This window comes from Culex pipiens, chromosome 2, assembly GCF_016801865.2.
Source record: "Culex pipiens pallens isolate TS chromosome 2, TS_CPP_V2, whole genome shotgun sequence".
NCBI classification, from domain to species: Eukaryota; Metazoa; Arthropoda; class Insecta; order Diptera; family Culicidae; genus Culex; species Culex pipiens.
This window is the reverse complement of record NC_068938.1, coordinates 96,070,614-96,076,966: the sequence shown is the minus strand read 5'-3', so window position 1 is coordinate 96,076,966 and position 6,353 is coordinate 96,070,614. Positions and strand designations below refer to the sequence as shown.

The window sequence follows — 6,353 nt, the reverse complement described above, 5'->3', positions numbered from 1 at the left end:
GTAGGGGCGCCTCCAGTCAAATTTTCATATTGAGAAGTTCAATACATTTTTTTAAGTCGTAGGGGCGCCTCCAGTCAAATTTTCATATTGAGAATTTCAATACAATTTTTTAAGTCGTAGGGGCGAAAAAACGAAACTATTGGCACTACGCCCCCCGGGGCATGGCCTTCCTCTAACGTGGGATTTCTGCTCCAGCGCCTCTGACGAGACAGGAGAAACCGGGACCGACGTTTTACTTCACCATCCGATAGAAGCTCAGTGGATAAGGCGGGAATCGAACCCGCGTCTCATAGCATCATCGGGATCGGCAGCCGAAGCCGCTACCCCTGCGCCACGAGACCCACGAGTCGTAGGGGCGCCTCCAGTCAAATTTTCATATTCAGAATATCAATACATTTTTTTAAGTCGTAGGGGCGCCTCCAGTCAAATTTTCATATTGAGAATTTCAATACAATTTTTTAAGTCGTAGGGGCGCCTCCAGTCAAATTTTCATATTGAGAATTTTAATACAATTTTTTAAATCCTAGGGGCGCCTTCAGACAAACTTTATTTAAAAAATATCGCTCCTCGACTTGGCGACTTTGCGACTGACTGCGACAGCACTACCTTGGAACACTGAAATGTTTGGTTGACTTTCCAGAAAGAGTGCATATGACTTGAAAAAAAGAAAAGGGCGCTTCAAAATTGAGCCAAGAAATTGGTGAAACTTGGTGCAAGCCCTTTTATGGTCAAAAATATCGTTTAACTTGAATATTTTTCCTTAAAAAATAAATAAATTTAAGCAAACAGCTAAGTAGATGTCATCTACTCAAATCTACCCATAAGCACACCCCTGTTTTGAATCATTAGTTTGTAATACAAAGCATTTGAACTTAAGACAAGTCTTTAATTTAAATAATAAAAACAATACAATTCATTCGCAGTTCCTGAAAATTATTATTTTCAACGGGCATGAAATCAGACATTTCCCAAACTTTTTTTTTGCTCATTTTTCCTTGCTCTATTTTCCTCTTTATTTTTCCTTTTACATGTGTTGTTCTGCTAATCAATTCAACTGTTGCACTATTGCAGAACTCCGACCACACAACAGGTCGTTGTTGTAATTTCGTAGTGGATTCCTTGCGTCACCAGCTGGTCCTGCTGCAGTTGAAGTGACCATAGCTTTGTTGGTCCTAAGCAAAAATAAGCAGCCGCAATGGTCGTTGTCCATGGTAGTTTGCTCCAACTGGTAGCAAACAGCACCAGCAAGGCTGAACATTGAAGTGATAACTGCGATGATGTCGGTGCTGATGCTGCTGTAACTTCGAACAGCTCCTTCTTCTCAACCAAGGGTCGAACCCTTCGCAATCGAATGATGACAGCATGAGCTTTGTGAGAGCAAACGAAATGAAGAAAAAAAGGATTAGAAAAACATGGGGTACAACACGACTTTTTTATTTCAACTATGGGGCGTCTCCATTGAAATCTTGGTTGATAATTTGTTATAAGGAGACGCATTTTAGCTTTGGAATTTTAAAAAAAAATGTCCGTGGCGCTGATGGACACATATCAATGCTACTTCAAATAAAAAAATAGAATTCTGTGCGTCGAAGACATAAAATAATTTCTCCACGATTAATCAGATGTTGAACGTTTTAAATGCTTGTATCTAACCAGCAGCTGCTCTCAGAATTACCTTTTATTTATCCTTGCCGCTATCGTCGGAACCGTAATCATCTTCTTCCTTTTTGAAACCGATCCCGAGCTGTTACAAATCCGTTACGTCCTGGATAATCCTTGTCGAAACCTGGTGCCTAATGCGACTGGTGGTGTTGAAGAACATTCACAAGAAACAATGACACAGTCTCGGAACAGTCAGTCAGGACTGTATTCACCCTGGTTCATGCCAGAAATATTCATGCCCAAGGGGCTTTGCGTCATGTCACGGCCCATGTGGAGCAAAGCGGCCTTGTGACTTCTGCTGAGTTTGGGAACAGCAGACTTCTGTGGAAGTAAAATGAAAAAATAATAATATTACATTGTTACATGAGCGTGAAATTTCAGTTTTGAATAAATGATAAGAATTTCATATGTCTTTTTTGTTTCGTCTACATTTTTCATCAGCTATTTGCCAAAGATATTAAATCGATTGAGTAATATTTTTGGTTCGAATCAGATTTGCTTTCAATGGGTAATGATTCAAACAACCTGTTAGGTGAATATCAATTTAAAAATAACAGTCGCACTATCTTGTTTGCTTGTATGACTATTCACGTGCAATTCACTGTCTGATGTACTCATGGAAATTTTTTTATGGCTTTGCTCGTTTTTTTTCTTCCCGTATGTTGGCACGTTTTGTTGGTCTGGTGGGGTAAAACTTTTCCAACATTGTGCCTTCTGTGAATGTTGGCGTTTATGTGTAAATGTGTTTTTTTTTTTTTACTCATCGATAAATGTGAATTTGTACTTTTTAAGAGGCAGTGTTTGTAGATTCTGCTCGGTTTATATTAGAGGTCTATCGAGGTGCTCCGATTTGGATGAAACTTGCAGCGTTTGTTTGTCTATACATGAGATAAACTCATGCCAAATATGACCCCTCTAGCACAAAGGGAAGAGGCGTAAAACGGGCTTTGAAGTTTGAAGTTAAAAAAAATAAAAAATCTTAAAATTGCTCGCATTTCCGTAAAACTTCATCAATTCCAACTCTCTTAGATGCATTCGAAGGGTCTTTTGAAGCCTTTCAAATTTCCAATCAAATTTACAACTTCAATACTTCTAACATACGTGAAATTTTCCGAGGACTCCGAATATGACAATATTGAGGCCAAAAAGGGCCGCTATGGAAGCCTACAGCGCAAAAATCAACGTTGTAAAATGTTTGTTATAGAAAAATCGAAAACCTTTGAGAAAAACTGCGACTGGCCAAAAAAGTTAATACCGTAGGCTTAAAGTCCATGAAATTCCCTAACTTTTGACCTATAGGAGTTTGGGTGTTGGAGGCTTTTGCAAAAAGATATTAAGGTTAAAAAAAAACAATTTTTAACCGTAATTTGCAAAAGCTATGAGAAAAAATCAAGCCAATCCTGGATGTCTATGGCATATTTTGAAGTGCTTCAAAGCCCGTTTAACTCCACTTCCCTTTGTCGTAGAGGCGTCATATTTGGTATAAGTTCATCTCATGTATAGACAAACAAACGCTGAAAGTTTCATCCAAATCGGAGCACCTCGATACGACCTGTTACACATTGGTGAAAAACTCGCTCTTAATCAAGTTTCACATCATTTTGTAATAGATTATGGGCATTCCACAATTTTTTTAACTTTAATTTTTTACCATGTGGTATTTGTTGATTGCATAGTATTACTTGAAACTTTCACATATAGTAGTAAGATTATTCAAATTATGTCTATTTCTATAACACCTCAAGCCATAGATTTACTACGTAGGCATGACTTTTTAAAAATAAACTCTACAATCACGTCACGTTTTGACATAAAGGTTTGCATAAAGGTTAAACATTTGCATTCGATCTTATCATTCATCTTACTGAAATTATCAGCTCAATTTGTAAACGCATGAGTCGGGACGAAGTTCTGAATAGGGTAATAGTATTTTATTTTGATGTTTTGTACCTTTACAAATCAAAATTTAAAAAAATACAGAAAATATTGCAGTAAAATGACTTAATCTGCTGCTCCCAGATAAAGGGTGACGATTCTCGAGATTTTCAATTTCCCGGGAATCGAGAGTTGAATTTGGAAATTTCCCGGGAATTCCCGGGACCCGGGAGTGTTTTTAACTATGCCAATATTGATATTAATGTATAAAGAAAAGTTATAAATATGTTTCTTTTCAATGAATTCAGTTAAGATTTATTCAGACTTATTCAATGAAACGTTAGTAGCCTCATTATTTTTGGGAACTATGATCTACCTTTTGATTTTTTTTTCTGAATCTGCAAATACAACTTGTTGTATGAACTTGTTATAACATTTTTGTGATGTTAAAAAATAGCTTAAATATATAATTTCCCAGTAGGTATCGGAATTTTTGCAATATGATAAATAGCGACTCAAAACTTCTTTTTAATGTCAACTGTAAATATTCATTGAAGAAATAGTAATCAGGAAAACCCGAATGTTCACATTTGGCGGATCTTAAACATTACAAAGATTACCAGAGTTTTTTTCTTCCAAATTATAATTTAATATTGAGGTTAAAGCGAAACACAAAATGACTTATTGACATCAAAAAAGGAAATTACCTTGATACAGCGAAATTAAATTAATAAGACTAAAAAAACTATGCTATGCTTGAATGATTATATGGAAATTTTTCCTTTCTTGAAAAGGCTTTTCCCTCTTAGAAATAATAAATTAAAAAAATATTTAAAAAACATTAGACTTCCTTCCTAGGGTCTAACTGCAAAGTATGTTTTAAGGTAAATTTTGTGGTCCACAATATTTTAAGTTCTCTCAATTATAGTTATTGGAGTTTTTGATAAGTTAAAATTTACACTTTCCGAATAAGAATATAAGAGAAGCATTGGTTAATTCTAACTTGAACATCTTACATTGAACATCCAATGTTCTAAACAATGTCAAGCTTTCAAGTGTTTTTCTAATTAGTTTATATAATTTTGCTTCGATATTTATAAAATTAAAATTTCCCGGGAGTCTCGACCAAATTTCCCGGGAATCGAGGAATCCAAAAATGATTGATTTCCCGGGAATTCCCGCTCGTCACCCTCTACTCCCAGATTACGGAGAAAGCTGCCTCTTTGCTGGCCGATAAAAAATCCTTCAAAATATTCCTCGCACCGATTTTCACGCTTATACACATTCTTATTTTTTCTTTAAAAGCTTCGCTTTGCAAAAGATTATCACGTTTACATACTCTTATTTCCACTGTTTGTAAGCTATGCTTTTTTGAAACCCTTATGAACGAATGTTTCAAGATGCTCTTCATTCATATGTTGTTTAAGGTAGTTATCCAACTCACTGGATTTTCACCCACATAATTCCCACGCAATACCACCTCCAACTTGGTTGGTTAAATTAGTTCTTAATCCATAGCACAACAAGGTACCAACCCTTTGCTAATCCTTAAATGAGTGACTGGGAATTCAGCATAATCCTTGGTTGAATCCAAATGGCTAACGGCCATTAGCAATCGAATATTTTCCAAAAGTCACGATATTCCAACTTTAAACCCATCAACTTTATTCACATCCGCTCTAATAGACCGTTCACAAACAACTACCCGTTGGAGAGGAATGTTTGCGATAAACTCTCGCAAGTGACGAATAACGCTACACCGCTACGAAGAGGGTTCATTTAAATTCAACCGTCTTGACACCGTAACGTGTTCATGAGTGATACTGTTCGAATTTTTGGTTCAGAGAGAAACATGAAATTCCATCTCTACAAATGAACTGTCCTGGCTGTGCGGTGTAATTTACTAGTTCATGAAAGAGAAAGGTGGAAAAGCCGTTCCTCTCTGGTGAGAAAAATAACTAATGAATCGTTATGAATCCATGAGTTGCTTCTCTCTAGGAAATTGTGTAGACTTTCTCAATCATTTCCACATTTTTGTCAGGTGTGTTATTGTTATAGGGAAATACCGACAGTCGAGCAGTTTGATGCGTGATTTTCTATAGCACAGGAATGATCAAAGGTTATTTTTTGTTGCCCGCGAACCCATTTTTAAAAATCATTTAAAATGGTCCTTTGACACATCTGTAAAGCAATTACCTCAAATAATTATCAAGTTGTTAAGTCTATCTTATTGAAAAAAAAAACTGACTTAATCCACCTTTAGGTGGTTGGTGCCTTCCTCACATTCATAAAGTGAATACATTCAGTCAGAATTCCATCATTTCCCCCCTAAACAGGTTTAACAAATTATGCTTCATTACTTATTTTATCAGCTAGGGTTTGCAGATCTTCAATACTTCTGACCCATTGGCAAGGTCTCTTGCTAACTTATCCAATGATAGTTCGCCTTGATAAATTCACACTCTAAAAAGTGAAATATCTGAGATCCGGTCTTTAAAAAGTGTATAAATAGCACTTAAGTGCTTATAACTTTTGATAGGGTTGTCGAAAAATGATGTCCAAAAATCTATAAAATTTCAATAATCGATTTACTAAATCTGATATTGAAATGATAGTCGCTTGAACTTAAGACACGCGACTGCACAGCAAAAAAAGTTGAATTTTTGAAAGTTGAAAATTTTGTAGGTTTTTTTGTGTAATACTACCTAAAAAATATGTAAAAATGTGAACCTGATGAATATCACAAACTCGTCAATTATGTGCTATCTTGTGACAACAACCATTTAGTACTTTTCGAGAAAATCGATTTTTAAAGT

The 6,353-nt window shown here is 35.8% G+C and overlaps 1 long non-coding RNA gene across 1 annotated transcript; it reads right to left on the bottom strand.

The window, feature by feature from the left end:
* Window positions 1-589: 589 nt before the first annotated feature.
* On the bottom strand, window positions 590-5,225 carry LOC120427191 (uncharacterized). The gene is made up of 3 exons (XR_005606827.2): window positions 5,073-5,225; window positions 1,676-1,983; window positions 590-1,367 (listed from the first exon to the last, which is right to left on the bottom strand). It is a non-coding gene; the product is annotated as an uncharacterized LOC120427191 (long non-coding RNA).
* Window positions 5,226-6,353: the final 1,128 nt, after the last annotated feature.